Source organism: Triticum aestivum, chromosome 4A, assembly GCF_018294505.1.
Source record: "Triticum aestivum cultivar Chinese Spring chromosome 4A, IWGSC CS RefSeq v2.1, whole genome shotgun sequence".
In the NCBI taxonomy this organism is placed as follows: Eukaryota; Viridiplantae; Streptophyta; class Magnoliopsida; order Poales; family Poaceae; genus Triticum; species Triticum aestivum.
Window position 1 is genome coordinate 52,287,687 of NC_057803.1, and position 21,184 is coordinate 52,308,870.

Consider the following 21,184-nt stretch of genomic DNA (forward strand, 5'->3'; position numbering starts at 1 on the left):
CCAAGTACAACTAGGCAAAGATCTGCCGATATTGGAGCAGATGTGGGAGGCTGATCCCCACAAGACAGAGAGCTCCAAGAAAATGGAGGCAGCCACCGAGCCGACCCCAGATACGCTCATGGCCACTACTGAGATGGTCAACAACCCGTTTGAGGTTACAGCCCCCTTGGCACTGCAGGATGAGTTTTCCCCTTCGAGGATGTGCCCCCCTGCTGAGCTGCCCAAGGTGATTTTCTTCTTTCCCGATCTTGATTGTGGTTGTTCATCTAAGTATGTGGTGATGAATAATGCCAAATTTTATTAGCTTCGATACCATGCTATACATAGTGGTTTAAATAACTTGTGTTTCTTATACTGGAAAGTAATTTAGAATTTGTTTCTGTTTCAGTTAGAGCCTTGATGTAGACAAGGATTGTGTGGTTGTACATGTCACTCGCTATGAGGCGGATGACGTGAATATACGCACTAGGAAAACAGAGTACTTAGGCTGTTGGATCCTGGAAGCCATTTGCACTTATACCGATGTCGAGTTGTATTCTAGACTCACTGTTGTCAAGCGTGTTGTCCAGGGTTTACTGAAGCACCAGAAGTTCAAAGCTACTCCTTTGTTTCTGAGGCATACTATACTTGTCAAGCTTACACAGGAAGATGGTGTGGCATGCCTCCACAGACAAGTTTATGAGTGACAAGGCCAGAAGGTTATCTTCATGAAGGTTCACGGATTGAGCTACTGCTGGACGTCCTCGACGATGTTCATGGCAAGGTCCTTCTTGTGTCCATCCCAAATTAGATCGAGGCATGAAATAGTTGCCCCAGCTAGTGTTTAATACTAGTTTGGTTGTGCCTACTTATCCGAACCTTGCCTTTTATCAAGCCCTCTGGGCTAGTACTCTATTTGAATCCGTCTATGGGAACTGCTGCTACTTTTGTGTGCCCGTAAATCATGTGAGAACCATTGTAATTGTTGTCGAAACAGATGCGTCCTCACTAGTTTTTTCATGAATATGGCATGGTAAGACGTAAGTTGTCACGGTTTATCATACGAGGAGTGTGTGTTTGATGAAATAGAGTACTTGTTCGAGAAATGTGCGCCGACGTATACATAAGTACTTGTAAACACTGTTGGTGCTACCCCACTGGTAAGCAGTTGTGCAAAACACGGCACATTGGCTCACCTCGTTTCAACACTAGGCTATCAACTAGCTAACAATCAATAATTTGTTGTCGGACATCACTACAAAAAAATACACTTCCGTGATGATACGTGTTTGTCACAGTAGGTCGCGTTTTCTGTCATGCATGTACATCCATGACAAATTTATGACAGAATAAAGATAGTCATACCTGTGCTGTCATAGAAGTGTTCCATGACATTACCAAAATTATAATCACGGAAGCGTCCACTTCCATGACAATAAATCGCACGTCACAGAAGTGCTTTCGTCAAGGGTGACTGACACGTGGCATCCACCGTAATGGAACGCTGTTCAGCTATCGGGTCAGGTTTTGGATACGATAACCCGTTAACAGCCCCGACCAATGGGGATTTTCCACGTGTAAAATCATCATTGGCTGGAGGAAACACGTGTCGGCTCATCGTTGGGACAGGTGTCAACCACTCATTGGAAGGAAGGCGCCTATGATATGTCGACACGTGGCACGGCCCAACACAGGCCCATTCCTATGAAAAGGCCGACCCGTTTGACTTGGTCAAAAGCTAGCGGGCTGGCCCATGGAAAGCTTGTTAACGGCCTGTTCGAATATAGCCCATTTACAGCCCGCTAACCCAAGGCCCGTTACGCGCTATCTAAATTAGGCCCAGTAGCGTCATATGGGCCATCCAATATGATTCCAGCCCGTTTTCACTTCTGGCCCATGTATGGCCCATGACGTCTTTCGGCCCATATGAGGCCCTATGTAACTCTTGGCCTACTAACGGCCCGTGGTGAAACTGGCCCATAATGAATAGTGTATCACTTTACACCCATTAACGGCCCGTGGTGAAACTGGCCCGTAATGAATAGTGTATCAATTTATACCCATTAACGGCCTGTTATTCCGTTGGGCCATTTCCAGCCCATGTTATCTTTCGGCCTTCTCAGAGCCAATTTATTCTTGGGCTCTTTTCCAACATTCGTTTACTTACGGCCTGTTACTGTCATTTTCTGCTTGTGGGCCAAATTCAGCCCATGGTTACAGTCGTCCCATTTGTGGTCCGTTAATACATTGGGACGATTTCAAAGCGTCATCAAATACGGCCTATTAACAATGGCCCGTTATGGTCGGCCCATGAACCGACGATTTCAACTCTAGTCCGTTTACGGCCATAATGCGGTCTGTTTGGCCAATCGACTATACGGCCCGTATAAGGCCCATTGACAATACGGCCCGCAAAAGGCCCATTGTTTCTACGGCCCGTAGAAGGCCCATTGTTTCTACGGCCCGTAGAAGGGCCACTATTTCTACGGCCAGTAGGAGGCCCAGTGTCCCTACAGTAAATATTAGCCCATGTTTATTGTGGCCTAGTTTTAAAAAATAGGTTATTGCAGCCACTAGCTAACCGCGGGAAAAGAACTGCAATGACCACAAGCAAACTAATAAACAAGACAACAAGGAAATAAATAAGCAAGCAACTAACACTAGGCTATCACGGCTATTACACATATTACATCCACTGGGCATCAAAGTTCTCCACCAGTGCAAATATAGGGAACAAAGCAGCATATCATATACACTAGTTGTCAAAGTTGGCGACCAGTGCAAATAAACACCACAGCAAAACAAATCCAAAACTGAAACCACTTCAGAAGATCTCAAGAAACAATATCCTGGGTACCCATAATGCTGGCAAGATGCTTAGCAAGCTTATTAACTTTCTCTTGTTTGGCGCTTAAATCCTCTAGCGCTTGCTGTTGCACCAGAAAATATGCATCTGAATTCTGCAGGGACTTCCTCAGTCCTTCAGCTTCCTGTCCCAGCACATCTGATCGATGTCTTTCAACTTGAAGTTGAGACTCAAGAAGACGAACTGATTCAGGCAGTGAGTTCGAAGAGCTTGTGCCAGTAGTACTGGCCAGTAACTCGAACACTACATCAAGACAGGACTTTTGGGTTCCCTCACTGTCATCAAGATAGTTTTTATCAGCTTTTTGGAGACCAACAGGGATGTCTCACTATCTTGAACCTTATCTGCATTACTTCCTTTACCATTGGATAACGCGGTACTGTTCTCCAATATTTTGTCCGCATTCTAAAAGAGAAACAAGCAGACAAATCACATGTTTACCATGTTGTATATGAAACTCATTTTGGCAAATGAGTTCAGTAGTAAAGTGGACAGGATAACAGCATGAAACAAACATATATCTATGTACCATGGTCACTTTATGGTCTATATCATTCTAGTTTTTGTTACCAAATCAAGATAGAGACACAGTTCAAATAATATTTGTTCAAGACAAAGCAGAATAGACAGAATATAAGTGTGGGCAACTATAGAGCAATAACAACACTTGTAATGTGTATGACATGAGAACATAATTGTTTATTCAATTGAAACTGAAATCAACATAGAGCAGGTTACAACAGCAAACCAGTTAAAGAAACAGGTTTAAAACATACCTGTTGCGCCATTGGAGTTTTAATTCCATCCTTCAAATTTGAAAATAGTTGGTATGAGTAAATACAGTCATGCAAGAGAAAAGGAGTATGAACCATAGCTACAGAACCTGACCTGAGAACAAATCTTCTTCTCCTTTAAGCATTGAGTTGGGATTCGGAGTGGTGGTCCTCGTGCTTTGGGCACTGCAGTTCCCTTACTAACTGCTCGTGTTTGGGTGCTCTATTGTGGAGATGGTGCTGTGTCAACTGGAACTGGGTTACTATCTGCCGGGGTTGGGGTTAGAAGGGGTGTAGCTGGTTCTCTGTCCAACTGGGTAGGGGTACAATCTGCGAGAGTCTGGGTTATGTGTGGTGGATCTGGTCCTTGGGCAAGTACAACCGTGGTTCTATCTGCATCAACTGGTAGCACTATCTTTTCTGAAGACCGTGTTGTTACTCCCTTAGATACTGCCATCACGCTCTCTAATTCAAATGGCTGATAAACAAGAAAAGTAATTGAAAGTATAGACATTGTATGATAGACAGGTGCTGTCAGGATGCCGATTCCAAGTCACATCGATCTAGCCGGTAACAACTCATATCACTTTGCGGCCTCACGCACGGTATTCCCACGGGTGTCGCCTTACCATGGCCCGGGACCGTTTGCACCTTTTTGCTCACGTATATGATAGTGTCGCTAGCATCCATATGACAGAGAACCCGGGCCGACATGGATAGTCGTGAACCCAAAGCGGCACCAACCTATGGGAACAGGCATACATGAGTCACATCGAGCATGTTGGTCAGCAGCGTGTGAATCCGGGCTGTAGCAATGGGCTAACAAGACTCCGGGTGTTGGGGAACGTAGCAAAATTTTAAAATTTTCTACGCATCACCAAGATCAATATATGGAGTCATCTAGCAATGAGGGAGAGAGGAGTGCATCTACATACCCTTGTAGATCACGCGCGGAAGCGTTCAAGAGAACGGGGTTGAGGGAGTCGTACTCGTCATGATTCAAATCTCCGATGACCAAGTGCCGAACGGACAGCACCTCCGCGTTCAACACACATATGGTTGGGAAGACGTATCCTCCTTCTTGATCCAGCAAGGGGGAAGGAGAGGTTGATGAAGATCCAGCAGCACGACGGCGTGGTGGTGGAAGCAACGGTGATCTCGGCAGGGCTTCGCCAAGCGCAGGGAGATGGAGGAGTGTCACGGGAGGGAGAGGGAGAGGCCAGGGGCTTGGGTGCAGCATCCCTCCCTCCCTCCCCACTATAAATAGGGTCTCCAGGGGGGGGGCGTCCCTAGGAGATCCAATCTCCTAGGGGGCGGCGGCCAAGGGGTTGCCTTGCCCCCAAAGGCAAGGGTGGCGCCCCCCACCCCTACGGTTTCCAACCCTAGGCGCAGGGGGAGGCCCAAGGGGGGCACACCAGACCACTATGGGCTGGTTCCCCTCCCACTTCAGGCCATGGGGCCCTCCGGGATAGGTGGCCCCACCCGGTGGACCCCCCGGACCCTTCCGATGGTCCCGATACAATACCGATTACCCCCGAAACTTCCCGATGGCCGAAACTTGACTTCCTATATATAAATCTTCACCTCCGGACCATTCCGGAACTCCTCGTGATGTCCGGGATCTTATCTGGGACTCCGAACAACTTTCGGGTTACCGTATGCTAATATCTCAACAACCCTAGCGTCACCGAACCTTAAGTGTGTAGACCCTACGGGTTCGGGAGACATGCAGACATGACCGAGACGACTCTCCGGTCAATAACCAACAGGGGGATATGGATACCCATGTTGGCTCCCACATGCTCCTCGATGATCTCATCGGATGAACCACTATGTCGAGGATTCAATCAATCCGTATACTATTCCCTTTGTCAATCGGTACGTTACTTGCCCGAGACTCGATCGTCGGTATCCCAATACCTCGTTCAATCTCGTTACCGGCAAGTCATTATACTCGTACCGTAATGCATGATCCCATGATCAACCACTTGGTGACATTGAGCTCATTATGATGATGCATTACCGAGTGGGCCCAGAGATACCTCTCCGTCATGCGGAGTGACAAATCCCAGTCTCGATTCGTGCCAACCCAACAGACACTTTCGGAGATACCTGTAGTGTACCTTTATAGTCACCCAGTTACGTTGTGATGTTTGGCACACCCAAAGCACTACTACGGTATCCGGGAGTTGCATAATCTCATGGTCTAAGGAATGATACTTGACATTCGGAAAAGCTGTAGCAAACGAACTACATGATCTTTGAGCTATGCTTAGGATTGGGTCTTGTCCATCACATCATTCTCCTAATGATGTGATCCAGTTATCAATGACATCCAATGTCCATAGTCAGGAAACCATGACTATCTTTTGATCAACGAGCTAGTCAACTAGAGGCTCACTAGGGACTTGTTGTGGTATATCTATTCACACATGTATTACGATTTCCGGATAACACAATTATAGCATGAATAATAGACAATTATCATGAACAAAGAAATATAATAATAACCATTTTATTATTGCCTCTAGGGCATATTTCCAATAGTCTCCCACTTGCACTAGAGTCAATAGTCTAGTTACATTGTGATGAATGGAACAGCCATGCAGTTCTGGTGTTGATCATGTTTTTCTCTAGGGAGAGGTTTAGTCAACGGATCTGCCACATTCATGTCCGTATGTACTTTACAAATCTCTATGTCTCCATTTTGAACACTTTCATGAATGGAGTTGAAGCGACGCTTGATATGCTTGGTCTTCCTGTGAAACCTGGGCTCCTTGGCAAGGGAAATAGCTCCAGTGTTGTCACAGAAGAGAGTCATTGGGCCCGATGCATTGGGTATGACTCCTAGGTCGGTAATGAACTCCTTCACCCAGACTGCTTCTTGTGCTGCCTCCGAGGCTGCCATGTACTCCGCTTCACATGTAGATCCCGCCACAACGCTTTGCTTGCAACTGCACCAGCTTACTGCCCAACCATTCAAAATATACACGTATCCGGTTTGTGACTTAGAGTCATCCAGATCTGTGTTGAAGCTAGCATCGACGTAACCCTTTACGACGAGCTCTTCGTCACCTTCATAAACGAGAAACATATCCTTAGTACTTTTCAGGTATTTCAGGATATTCTTGACCGATGTCCAGTGTTCCATGCCGGGATTACTTTGGTACCTTCCTACCAAACTTACGGCAAGGTTTACATCAGGTTTGGTAGACAGCATACCATACATGATAGACCCTATGGCCGAGGCATAGGGGACGACACTCATCTTTTCTCTATCTTCTACTGTGGTCGGGCATTGAGCCGTGCTTAATCTCGTACCTTGCAATACAGGCAAGAACCCCTTCTTTGACTGATCCATTTTGAACTTCTTCAATATCTTGTCAAGGTACGTACTTTGTGAAAGACCAATGAGGCATCTCGATCCATCTCTATAGATATTGATGCCTAATATATAAGCAGCTTCTCCAAGGTCCTTCATTGAAAAACACTTGTTCAAGTAGGCCTTTATGCTTTCCAAGAATTCTATATAATTTCCCATCAACATTATATCATCCACATACAATATGAGAAATGCTACAGAGCACCCACTCACTTTCTTGTAAATGCAGGCTTCTCCATAAGTCTGCGTAAACCCAAACGCTTTGATCATCTCATCAAAACAAATGTTCCAACTACGAGATGCTTGCACCAGCCCATAAATCGAGCGTTGGAGCTTGCACACCTTGTCAGCATTCTTAGGATCGACAAAACCTTCCGGCTGCATCATATACAATTCTTCCTTAAGGAAACCATTAAGGAATGCCGTTTTGACGTCCATTTGCCATATCTCATAGTCATAGAATGCGGCAATTGCTAACATGATTCGGACGGACTTCAACTTCACTACGGGTGAGAAAGTCTCATCGTAGTCAACCCCTTGAACTTGTCGATAACCCTTAGCAACAAGCTGAGCTTTATAGATGGTTACGTTACCATCCGCGTCTGTCTTCTTCTTAAAGATCCATTTATTTTCTATGGCTCGCCGATCATCGGGCAAGTCAGTCAAAGTCCATACTTCGTTCTCATACATGGATCCTATCTCGGATTTCATGGCTTCCAGCCATTTGTCGAAATTCGGGCCCGCCATCGCTTCTTCATAGTTCGAAGGTTGGCCGTTGTCTAACAACATGATTTCCAAGATAGGGTTGCCGTACCACTCTGGTGCGGAACGTGTCCTTGTGGACCTATGAAGTTCAGTACAAACTTGATCTGAAGTTTCATGATCATCATCATTAACTTCCTCTCTAGTCGGTGCAGGCACCTCAGGAACATTTTCTTGAGCTGTGTCACTTACCGATTCAAGAGGTAATACTTCATCAAGTTCTACTTTCCTCCCACTTATTTCTTTCGAGAGAAACTCTTTCTCTAGAAAGGACCCATTCTTGGCAACAAAGATCTTGCCTTCGGATCTGAGGTAGAAGGTATACCCAATAGTTTCTTTAGGGTATCCTATGAAGATGCATTTTTCCGATTTGGGTTCGAGCTTTTCAGGTTGAAGTTTCTTGACATAAGCATCACATCCCCAAACTTTTAGAAACGACAACTTAGTTTTTTTTCCCAAACCATAATTCATATGGTGTCGTCTCAACGGATTTCGACGGAGCCCTATTTAAAGTGAATGCGCCAGTCTCCAAAGCATAGCCCCAAAATGACAGCGGTAGATCGGTAAGAGACATCATAGATCGCACCATATCCAATAGAGTGTGATTACGACGTTCGGACACACCATTACGCTGAGGTGTTCCAGGCGGCGTGAGTTGTGAAACTATTCCACATTTTCTTAAGTGTGTGCCAAATTCATGACTCAAGTATTCTCCCCCACGATCTGATCGCAAGAACATGATTTTCCTGTCACGTTGATTCTCAACCTCACTCTGAAATTCCTTGAACTTTTCAAAGGTCTCAGACTTGTGTTTCATTAAGTAGACATACCCATATCTACTCAAGTCATCAGTGAGGGTGAGAACATAACGATAGCCACCACGAGCCTCAACACTCATTGGACCGCGCACATCAGTATGTATGATTTCCAATAACTTGGTTGCTCGCTCCATTGTTCCCGAGAACGGAGTCTTGGTCATTTTACCCATGAGGCATGGTTCACACGTTTCAAATGATTCGTAATCAAGAGACTCCAAAAGTCCATCTGCATGGAGCTTCTTCATGCATTTGACACCTATGTGACCAAGGCGGCAGTGCCACAAGTATGTGGTACTATCATTATCAACTTTACATATTTTGGTATTCACTCTATGAATATGTGTAACATTACACTCGAGATTCATTAAGAATAAACCATTCACCATCGGAGCATGACCATAAAACAGTTCTCTCATATAAATAGAACAACCATTATTCTCGGATTTAAATGAGTAGCCATCTCGAATTAAATGAGATCCTGATACAATGTTCGTGCTCAAAGTTGGCACTAAATAAAAATTATTGAGGTTTAAAACTAATCCCATAGGTAAATGTAGAGGTAGCATGCCGACGGCGATCACATCAACCTTGGAACCATTCCCGACGCACATCGTCACCTCGTCCTTCGCCAGTCTCCGCTTATTCTGCAGCTCCTGCTTTGAGTTACAAATGTGAGCAACCGCACCGGTATCAAATACCCAGGAGCTACTACGAGTACTGGTAAGTTACACATCAATCACATGTATATCAGATATACCTTTAGTGTTGCCAGCCTTCTTGTCCGCTAAGTATTTGGGTCAGTTCCGCTTCTAGTGACCACTTCCCTTGCAATAAAAGCACTCAGTCTCGGGCTTGGGTCCATTCTTTGGCTTCTTCCCGGCAGCTTGCTTACCGGGCGCGGAAACTCCCTTGCCGTCCTTCTTGAAGTTCTTCTCACCCTTGCCTTTCTTGAACTTAGTGGTTTTATTCACCATCAACACTTGATGTTCCTTTTTGATTTCCACCTCTGTTGATTTCAGCATTGAATATACCTCAGGAATGGTCTTTTCCATCCCCTGCATATTGAAGTTCATCACAAAGCTCTTGTAGCTCGGTGGAAGCGACTGAAGGATTCTGTCAATGACCGCGGCATCCGGGAGATTAACTCCCAGCTGAGTCAAGCGGTTATGCAACCCAGACATTTTGAGTATGTGCTCACTAACAGAACTATTTTCCTCCATCTTATAGCTGAAGAACTTGTCGGAGACTTCATATCTCTCGACCCGGGCCTGAGCTTGGAAAACCATTTTCAGCTCTTCGAACATCTCATATGCTCCGTGTCTCTCAAAACGCTTTTGGAGCCCCGGTTCTAAGCTGTAAAGCATGCTGCACTAAACGGGGGAGTAATCATCAGCACGTGATTGCCAAGCGTTCATGACGTCTTGGTTCTCTGGGATGGGTGCGTCACCTAGCGGTGCTTCTAGGACATAATCTTTCTTGGCAGCTATGAGGATGATCCTCAGGTTCCGGACCCAGTCCGTATAGTTGCTGCCATCATCTTTCAGCTTGGTTTTCTTTAGGAACGTGTTGAGGTTGAGGACAACGTGGGCCATTTGATCTACAAGACATATTGTAAAGATTTTAGACTAAGTTCATGATTATTAAGTTCATCTAATCAAATTACTTAATGAACTCCCACTCAGATAGACATCCCTCTAGTCATCTAAGTGAACCATGATCCGAGTTAACTAGGCCGTGTCCGATCATCACGTGAGACGGACTAGCCAACATCGGTGAACATCTTCATGTTGATCGTATCTTCTATACGACTCATGCTCGACCTTTCGGTCTTCTGTGTTCCGAGGCCATGTCTGTACATGCCAGGCTCGTCAAGTCAACCTAAGTGTATTGCGTGTGTAAATCTGGCTTACACCCGTTGTATTCGAACGTTTGAATCTATCACACCCGATCATCATGTGGTGCTTCGAAACAACGAACCTTCGCAACGGTGCACAATTAGGGGGAACACTTTCTTGAAATTATTACGAGGGATCATCTTATTTAAGCTACCGTCGTTCTAAGGAAATAAGATGTAAAACATGATAAACATCACATGCAATCAAATAGTGACATGATATGGCCAATATCATTTGCTCCTTTTGATCTCCATCTTCGGGGCTTCATGATCATAATTGTCACCGGCATGACACCATGATATCCATCATCGTGTCTTCTTGAAGTTGTCTCGTCATAACGCTTTAGCAATAAAGTAAAGTAATTACATGACGTTTATGTTGACACGCAGGTCATAAATAAATAAAGACAACTCCTATGGCTCCTGCCGGTTGTCATACTCATCGACATGCAAGTCGTGATTCCTATTACAAGAACATGATCATCTCATACATCACATATATCATCCATCACATCCTTTGGCCATATCACATCACAAAACATTTGCTGCAAAAACAAGTTAGACGTCCTCTAATTGTTGTTGCAAGTTTTTACGTGGCTGCTATAGGTTTCTAGCAAGGATGTTTCTTACCTACGCCAAAACCACAACGTGAATTGCCAATTTCTATTTACCCTTCATAAGGACCCTGTTCATCGAATCCGATCCGACTAAAGTGGGAGAGACAGACACCCGCCAGCCACCTTACGCAACTAGTGCATGTCAGTTAGTGGAACCGGTCTCACGTAAGCGTACGTGTAAGGTTGGTCCGGGCCGCTTCATCCCACAATGCCGCCGAATCAAGATAAGATTAGTAACGGCAAGATAATTGACAATATCGACGCCCACAACTGCTTTGTGTTCTACTCCGGCATAGTAACTACGCATAGACCTTGCTCATGATGCCACTCTTGGGGAACGTAGCAGAATTTTAAAATTTTCTACGCATCACCAAGATCAATCTATGGAGTCATCTAGCAACGAGGGAGAGAGGAGTGCATCTACATACCCTTGTAAATTGCACGCGGAAGCGTTCAAGAGAACGGGGTTGAGGGAGTCGTACTCGTCGTGATCCAAATCACTGATGACCAAGTGCCGAATGGACAACACCTCCACGTTCAACACACGTACGGTTGGGAAGACGTCTCCTCCTTCTTGATCCAGCAAGGGGGAAGGAGAGGTTGATGAAGATCCAGCAGCACGACGGCGTGGTGGTGGAAGCAACGGTGATCTCGGCAGGGATTCGCCAAGCGTAGGGAGACGGAGGAGTGTCACGGGAGGGAGAGGGAGAGGCCAGGGGCTTGGGTGCGGCAGCCCTCCCTCACCCCCACTATATATAGGGTCGCTAGGGGGGGCGCCGGCCCTAGGAGATCCAATCTCCTAGGGGGGCGGCGGCCAAGGGGTTGCCTCGCCCCCCAAGGCAAGGGTGGAGCCCCCCACCCCTAGGGTTTCCAACCCTAGGCGCAGGGGAGGCCCAAGGGGGGAACACCAACCCACTAGGGGCTGGTTCCCCTCCCACTTCAGCCCATGGGGCCCTCCGGGATAGGTGTCCCCACCCGGTGGACCCCCGGGACCCTTCCGGTGGTCCCGGTACAATACCGATTACCCCCGAAACATTCCCGATGGCCGAAACTTGACTTCCTATATATAAATCTTCACCTCCGGACCATTCCGTAACTCCTCGTGATGTCTGGGATCTCATCCGGGACTCCGAACAACTTTCAGGTTACCATATGCTAATATCTCAACAACCCTAGCGTCACCGAACCTTAAGTGTGTAGACCCTACGGGTTCGGGAGACATGCAGACATGACCGAGATGACTCTCCGGTCAATAACCAACAGTGGGATCCAGATACCCATGTTGGCTCCCACATGCTCCTCGATGATCTCATCGGATGAAGCATGATGTCGAGGATTCAATCAATCCGTATACTATTCCCTTTGTCAATCGGTACGTTACTTGCCCGAGACTCGATCGTCGGTATCCCAATACCTCGGTAAACTTGTTACCGGCAAGTCACTTTACTCGTACCGGAATGCATGATCCTGTGATCAACCACTTGGTCACATTGAGCTCATTATGATGATGCATTACCGAGTGGGCCCATAGATACCTCTCCGTCATGTGGAGTGACAAATCCCAGTCTTGATTCGTGCCAACCCAACAGACACTTTCGGAGATACATGTAGTGTACCTTTATAGTCACCCAGTTACGTTGTGACGTTTGGCATACCCAAAGAACTCCTACGGTATCCGGGAGTTGCACAATCTCATGGTCTAAGGAATGATACTTGACATTCGGACAAGCTACAACAAACGAACTACACAATCTTTGAGCTATGCTTAGGATTGGGTCTTGTCCATCACATCATTCTCCTAATGATGTGATCCCGTTATCAATGACATCCAATGTCCATAGTCAGGAAACCATGACTATCTTTTGATCAACGAGCTAGTCAACTAGAGGCTCACTAGGGACTTGTTGTGGTCTATGTATTCACACATGTATTACAATTTCCGGATAACACAATTATAGCATGAATAATAGACAATTATCATGAACAAAGAAATATAATAATAACCATTTTATTATTGCCTCTAGGGCATATTTCCAACACCGGGAACCCGGGCTATAGCAGGCTAGGAAGGACTCCAGATGTCACCGTGTGACATTTCCCCGAAGGGACAGACACAGGAACAAAGTGAAACACATGCCGTCCAGTCAAGTGTCCTGAGCAGTAGTGCCGGGCTAGCAGGACTCAGGTGAACCGGGCTGTGGCGGACTACTATGGGTCATGGAAGCACTAGACTACATTTCCCCATAAGAGAGGCTGCCAAGGATAAACAACTAGATTGTTGGATCCCACACATACCTAGCATTTCAATCATACACACAATATGCTCGATATGTGTAGATACAACATGGCATCACAACATAACTATACGACTCAAGTATTAATTCATTAGTCTCCGAGGAGCGAGATATTACAAATATGGGTCTCACGACCCAACAATCATAGCATACAAATCAAATCACATGCGGAAGCTTAACATGTCTGAGTACAAACATCTACAAATGAAAAAGGCTAAGAAGCCTGACTATCTACCAGATCCTGTTGAGGGCACAAGATCGTAGCTGAGGTATCAAGCTAAACATCGAAGTACACGTGGAACTACTAGCGAGACTGAAGTCTCTCTTCAAAACATAAATTAAGCAAACATGAGTACGAATGTACCCAGCAAGACTTACATCAGAACTAACTACATATGCATCGGTATCAACAAGGGGGGTGGTGGAGTTTAACTGCAGCAAGCCAGCTTTGACTCAGTGGCTAACCTGAACTATGACTGCAAGCAACTCTTTTGAGGTGGCGCACACGAGTCCACATATTCACCATTCAATACACCACTATGGATTCGCTCTCGTCTCCCTACGAGAAGGCCATCCATAGCACTCACGCTTATCTTGCGCATTTTAGAGTATCCCCTTTCACTTGTCTACGAACTGTATAGGCAACCAAGCAGTCCTTTACCACGGACACGGCTATTCGAATAGATGATGTTAACCTTGCAGGGGTGTACTTCTTCATACACGCTCTCACCACTTACCGTCATTTACACGACATGTACTCGGCAACCTTCAAGCGGAAGCCCAACGAGGGTGTCGGCCACAGCCTACCTAAACACTAAAGTCTCCTGTCCAGGTTTATCGCCTATCCAGGTTCCATCCGCAGGGAGTCCGGACGAGGTTTCCACATATGGCCCCAAATGATGTGTACATGGTTTCGAGACACCAAACGGGCGCCCGGCATGCCCGGTCACGGTGTATCTACCGCATCATAGCCCACCCCTGGAGTCAGCGCTACGCACGGCCGCCAACACATATCCTACAAACACCAGAAACTAGTTGCAACTCCTGGATAGAGGACTAGGGTGGTTAAGAAACCGAGAGGGTCAATTAAGGATCCCAATGCATGGTAGTAACTGGTTCTTAAATCACACATACAGATCTCGGTGCTTAAGGACGGTTCCAATGAGACATCCCACCATGTACTCCTACATGGCCTCTCATCGATACCTTTACCAAATCGTGTTAAACACACTTAGCTCACACACAGTAGGACATGTTCACAACTTTCCAATTCATCCCCGATGAATCATACCTGACACAACTCTAAGCAATAGCAGGCATGATAAACAAGCATGAATGAGTAGGCACATCAGGGCTCAAACAACTCCTACTCATGCTAGTGGGTTTCATGTATTTACTATGGCAATGAAAGGTCATGCAGATGATAAGGGGTTCAACTTCCGCATCAAGTAACAGATGAATCGTTGTTGTCCTAATGCAGTAAAAGAGAGCAAGAGCGAGAGAGTGGAATTGTATCGGAATGAACAAGGGGGGTTTGCTTGCCTGGCACTTCCGAAGATAGTATATCTCTTCGTTAGTGTCATCGAACTCATCGTCGGAACCACGTCTATCGAGAGGGGACAAATACCGGCAACAGAGAAGGAAAACACAATCAATGAAATGCACATTATGATGCAACTAGCAACATGTTAAATGGAGTTGGTTTGAACCTTAGGTTCAAATGCAAACTCCATATGTGAGGGTTTAAATGCCATTTATATGATTTGGCCTAAACAGCAGCCATAAGTTGTTCGAACATGCATGAAACCAGTGGACCCACACGTCAGTGGCTGCGGGTTTAAAATTAAATTAATTTAAAACATAGCTAATTAACAGGGACCAGGGCCCACTTGTCAGTGGCTAACCTAACTAACCTAAATAGGATTAGCCCTAACTAACTTAGTTAGCCGGGCGGGACCCGCATGTCAGTAGCTAAGCTAAATTAGCTAGGTTTAGTTAATCCTAATCTAGGTTAGTTAGCAGGGCAGCCCCGCCTGTCATTGAGCCAGGGGAGGTCAAACCCCTTGGTCAACAGGGGCTAATGCGCCGGCGACCAGAATGACGGTGGAGGCCATCTACAGGGAGTTGGAGGTGCGCCACTTCCATTGGTGGTGGTGGTTGGTCCGGAGGTGGCCGAATTGGTGCCGGCGACGAGCTTTGGCGGTGGTGGTGTTCGGTGGTACACGGGCGCGTTGCTACGGTGCATCAGTGAGAAAATGGAGAGGCTGGGCAGCACCTGCTAGACACGGGGAGCACTAAGAGCAGCACGGTGAGGCCAGGGGAGCACGAAGGCTATGCGTGCAGCAACAATGGTGGACGGCGGCTTCGGTGCTCGTGGGGAACGGCGCTACGGCATGGGGGCGAGCATGCTGAGTTAGGGGAGAAGGTTAGTGGCTCACGGCGATGACGAGGGGACGCTCGGCGAGGTCGGGGACGGTCCGGAGCCGACGAATTTGATGGAGATGGCCGGCAGTCCCGAGGTTGAATAAGGCATCGATGGCGGTGTTGCGGTGAAACCCGGCTTGCGTGGCTCGTCAAGGAGATGCTTCGCCTCCTTGCGGAGCTATTGGTCATGGTGGTTGGGCTAGGGGATGGCCGTGGCTGCGGTGGTGCTTGTCGGCGTGCATCGGGGTGTTCGGGCGCGCTGCGGAGGGGGAGCAGAGGTGGGGAAAGGGCGAGGAAGTGGGAGAGAGGGACCGGGGTGGCGCGTGGCGTCGTCCAGACGCGTCAGGGAGGCGGCAGGCAGGTAGGAGGTGGAGGCCTCGGGCACGCGCGCGTCGACACGCCTCTGCCTACTGGCAGAGGTTGAAGACGACCGCTTCGGCTAGTGGGCTGGGCCAGCTGGAGGGGCTAGGCCAGGTGGGCCGCCAGGTAAGTCAGGTGGGTCTCTCTCTCTCTATTCGTTTATTTGTTTCTGTTTTCTAGTTTTCTGCTATAGTTTTGAGCTTAGGAAAAATAGCAAGGCATTTCCTAAAGTCATGAAAATATTCATGGACACTTGCTGAATTATTTCAGTGGCCCAAAAAATAGTTCCAACATTATTTGAACATTTAAATTATTTATAGTATTTTAATGCCCAAAGTCAAATACAATAAGATTTAATTCAAAAATCCAGAATGGCCTAGAAATATGTGCATGACTTTTGGCAGAGGTTTTCACCTTTATCAAAAATCATGAACTTTTCTAAAGGGCAATTGGGATGATTGATAATATTTTTTATTGAACCTAGTTGAATTCATTTGGTGCTAGGGTTTCAACAATCCCCATTTCAAGTTTCATGAAATCTAAACATGATGCATGGATGCAATGCCACTAGTTACAAGCAAACTCTTGGGCTGTGACAACTCACCCCCACTAAATAAGAATCTCGTCCCGAGATTCAAGACATGAGGTAAGAAGACAGAGGGGCACAACTAACACGGTCTTCACGATCCAAGTTGCACTTCATAGGAACGTTTACACAATCACCATCTTTGTCTCGATGTCTTGCTCTGAGAACTCCATCCAACACGATAACGGGAAGAAAGGAAATTCTCGAAGAATCGATCTTCTCGAAGATCGAGCAACCAATGATCAACTCATAGAACGAGATATAGCGACATCTGTCGAGATGAGACACGATACACACGTCAAGAATGATGGAAATGGGCATATGACAAGGTTTTAAATAAGTAGCGAAATTCCCACACCTAGGAGGGTGGTGAACGGTGTCAACGTGGCGAGGAGTTAGGTTGCCATGATACCACAACGAGACACCTTAAGGAAGGTGACTCGCAAAAATATTCCCTTAAGTGGCAGAAAGAATTACTTTTGATTCAGAGATCATTGACACTCTTTATACCAGCCTAAGGCAAACCACAACAATCGTTTGGCGGAGTACAAAGGGATGACATACTCGGACTAGAATGGATGATGTGGACTACCTTGTTGAAGACAAAGCAATGGATGATTTTTGCTTATCACCGGAAATGGATGGGACCCATGACAGGACCACTTTTGAAGATGGTCCTGGACAACAACTGCTGAGAAGGACATCCCATGGAAAATTGACACGATGGGGTGCAAGCTGGGAACAAAATGCAAATGTTGGGAATGTTCCAACCATCATATCTTCCTGAGATTCGGATCTGGTAAGAAGCAGAATAGTTCAGACTCACATGTCTGAAAATAAAAGTTGCAACACAAATCGACGAGATAACATTGTGAGACTCTCGGGAGAAGAACTACGATAGCAAGCTCCAAAACATGAGCTGGTTCTGCTACACTCCTGTGAACACACTGTCCTAGACAAGCATGACCACATGGTAGTCTTATAATAAAACACTACCGAGTTCTGGTTGGGAACCAACATCGAGGATAACGAAATCCTGTACAAATCCATCTGGTACCTTCAGGACTAGCACTTAGAACTTATTATCCTTGAAAAAGTCAATCAGTGGCTTGGCGTGCTAGGAAATACATTTGGAATGGAGGTAGCTAATCTCACAAACCAATGTATACTTCACACATGCATGACTGACTTGGAATGATTCCAGAGGAAGCAACAACAAGCTTTCTCGAATCCACGACGACAACTTACATCGATTGCATGTGAACTTAGAGTAAGTCGCTACTTTCATCCAAACATATGCTTCATGAACGGAACATGAAGGCATCATTTACAAAGTTTCCAACACTAGCTTCATGTTTAACACAAATCATGGTAGAGACAAGATGCTGCTGATGGGCTCAACAACAACTCATCGGAATTTTCCCTATCACTGAAATTCCACCAATATGTGAACAATGTGATAGTATTGGTCAAACCAAAGGATGTAATGGTGTATGCTCGAGGAACAACCACGAGTAAGACAACATTATGAATATCGTTGGTTCTAACTTGATTTGACGATAGCCCACACTCAAATCAAGGTTTGGATAAGACGATAGATTCAACAACTGATCACGAGGAACAATCGATGAAGATATCATCTCTCGTCAACACACACACGCGCAAGATATCCCCTTTAAAGTGAACTAAGTGGATTAAGCTTTTATCTTCCAACTCTCCAAGTAGTTGTTTGGTTTAACCAACTAGCTCAGGGGTATCCAACACAGATTCTTGGAGAATGGGTGGTTTGGAGGAAAACCAACATGATCACGAACTCAACATAGCGGTGAGGTGACAACCTGGTAATACTTCCGAGAAGATATTCGGAACATCACAAACCACCGATATGTTACTAAGCTCGAGAACAATCTTGCTTTTTAGAGCAAGACGATATGATCAAATAAGCAAGGGGTTGAATAATCCTAACTCATTGATCGAAAAGTGCACCAGAAATAAGGACTAGGTAGCACGATCAATCCTAGAATAGTGTTTCGATAACCAACATGCTAAGAATGATATTAGTGTCCATTAACTACCAAGCAACATGGTTGCTAGGAGTATTGATTTCAGACATCATGGTTCACTTGCCGGCATTCCAGTTGCGACAACACGGGGCCGAGGAATGAATGATGAAGGTGTGAAGTATCACTGCATCAAGAATTCATAAGAGATGGTGCAATTCCCACGATATTCTTGACATAAAGTGGGTAATACTTCAGGGTAGAACATAATCAAAAGCTTGATTGCATTTGATCTGCGGAATACAACTGCTTTGACCCAATCCTAGAAATGGATGAGGTACTGGAGCTTGTTTCTTCAGTCCTTCTGGAATAGAATGGCTTGACGGACCACAAGAATAATAAGCATTGATAAACACGGATGCACAATTACTCCTGACTATCAATTGATAGATGATGGTCGAAATACAAATGAAGAGGAACAACTCAAGGGGACATATATCTTTCTGAGTTGTGGATGCATAGGTTAATATGTCGAACCAAGTTCAACAGGTTTCTTCCAGATAACCCATGCAGAAAGGTAGAACTGGCAGAATCACAATTATGAATGGAGAACTCCTCAGGAGTAGTCTAATCGTGATATTTTGGTTCAAAGAACTTCTGCCTTAATGGTTCATGGTATTTGGAAGAAAGAAATACCACGGACCTCGAGGACTATCGCAAGGTTACTAATATCCTAAAGAAACGAGCAAGCACTATCAACAGGAGGTAAGTAGGGTGAATCTCGGGTTCAAGAACCCGGGAATAGAATACCTACTACTAAATGGCATCATGGAATGCTTTCGAGAATGGTGGCCAGAATCATCACACCGGAACACAAAACATGGCTAGATTACTAGGTGACTCCTTAAAACACCTAGGGTCATAATAATAGCTCCAACATATATGTCGAGGTAGTAGAGTACCTCAACAGACCATTAGTGTGCTTAATCTGGCCCAAAAGGACATCGGAAACGGGATGAAGGGATTTGCAAATGCATCAGACTAGTTAGAGACCTAGGATGACTCGGATAGCATAACGACTGTAAATGCTCAAAAGATTTGAGACATCCTGAAAAATGGTGGCATAACCACTCAACAACACAATATCAAGGTTCTGAGGCCAGCTATGAACACACGAAAGTAGTAGAAACTGAACTGGGTCTTGAAACTAACAATTCTATAAGTCTATGGATTAGTAACACGTCATCCTGATAGATAGATGAGAGGGCCTAGTTCTTACTCCCCATAGAAAAGAAGAGGTTGACTCATAACAGAAGGGCATAGGGTAAAGGAGTAAAAGAGCCTTATGTTCCCTTCCACAATAAATTCCCCTACATAACTAAAGCATTTCTAGACACAACTTCGACCGGTTTGGCTTGGTAATCCTACAGGCAGTCAGGCTCTGATACCAAAGCTGTCAGGACCTCGATTCCAAGTCACATCGATCTAGCCAGTTTGTGGCCTCACGCACGGTATTCCCATTGGTCTCGCCTTACCATGGCCTGGGACCATTTGCGCCTTTTGGCTCACGCATATGATAGTGTCGCTAGCATTCATATGATAGAGAACCCGGGCCGACATGGCTAGTCGTGAACCCAAAGCGACACCAACCTATGGGAACAGGTATACATGAATCACATCGAGCATGTTGGTCAGCAGCATGTGAATCCGGGCTGTAGCACTGGGCTAACAGGACTCCGGGAACCCGGGCTGTAACAGGCTAGGCAGGACTCCAAATGTCACCGCGTGACATTTCCCCGAAGGGACAGACACAGGAACGAAGTGAAACACATGCCGGCCAGTCAAGTGTCCTGAGCAGTAGTGCTGGGCTAGCAGGACTCCGGTGAACCGGGCTGTAGCGGACTACTATGGCTCATGGAAGCACTAGACTACATTTCCCCATAAGAGAGGCTGCCAAGGATAAACAACTAGATTGTCGGATCCCACACATACCAAGCATTTCAATCATACACACAATATGCTCGGTATGTGTAGATACAACATGGCATCACAACATAACTCGATGACTCAAGTATTAATTCATTAGGCTCCGAGGAGCGAGATATTACAAACATGGGTCTCACGACCCAACAATCATAGCATACAAATCAAAGCACATGAAGCTTAACATGTCTGAGTACAGACATCTACAAATGAAAAAGGCTAAGAAGCCTGACTATCTACCAGATCCTGCTGAGGGCACAAGATCGTAGCTGAGGTATCAAGCTAAACGTCGAAGTCCACATGGAACTACTAGCGAGACTGAAGTCTCTCTGCAAAACATAAATTAAGCAAACATGAGTACGAATGTAGCCAATAAGACTTACATCAGAACTAACTACATATGTATCAGTATCAACAAGGGGGAGTGGTGGAGTTTAACTGCAGCA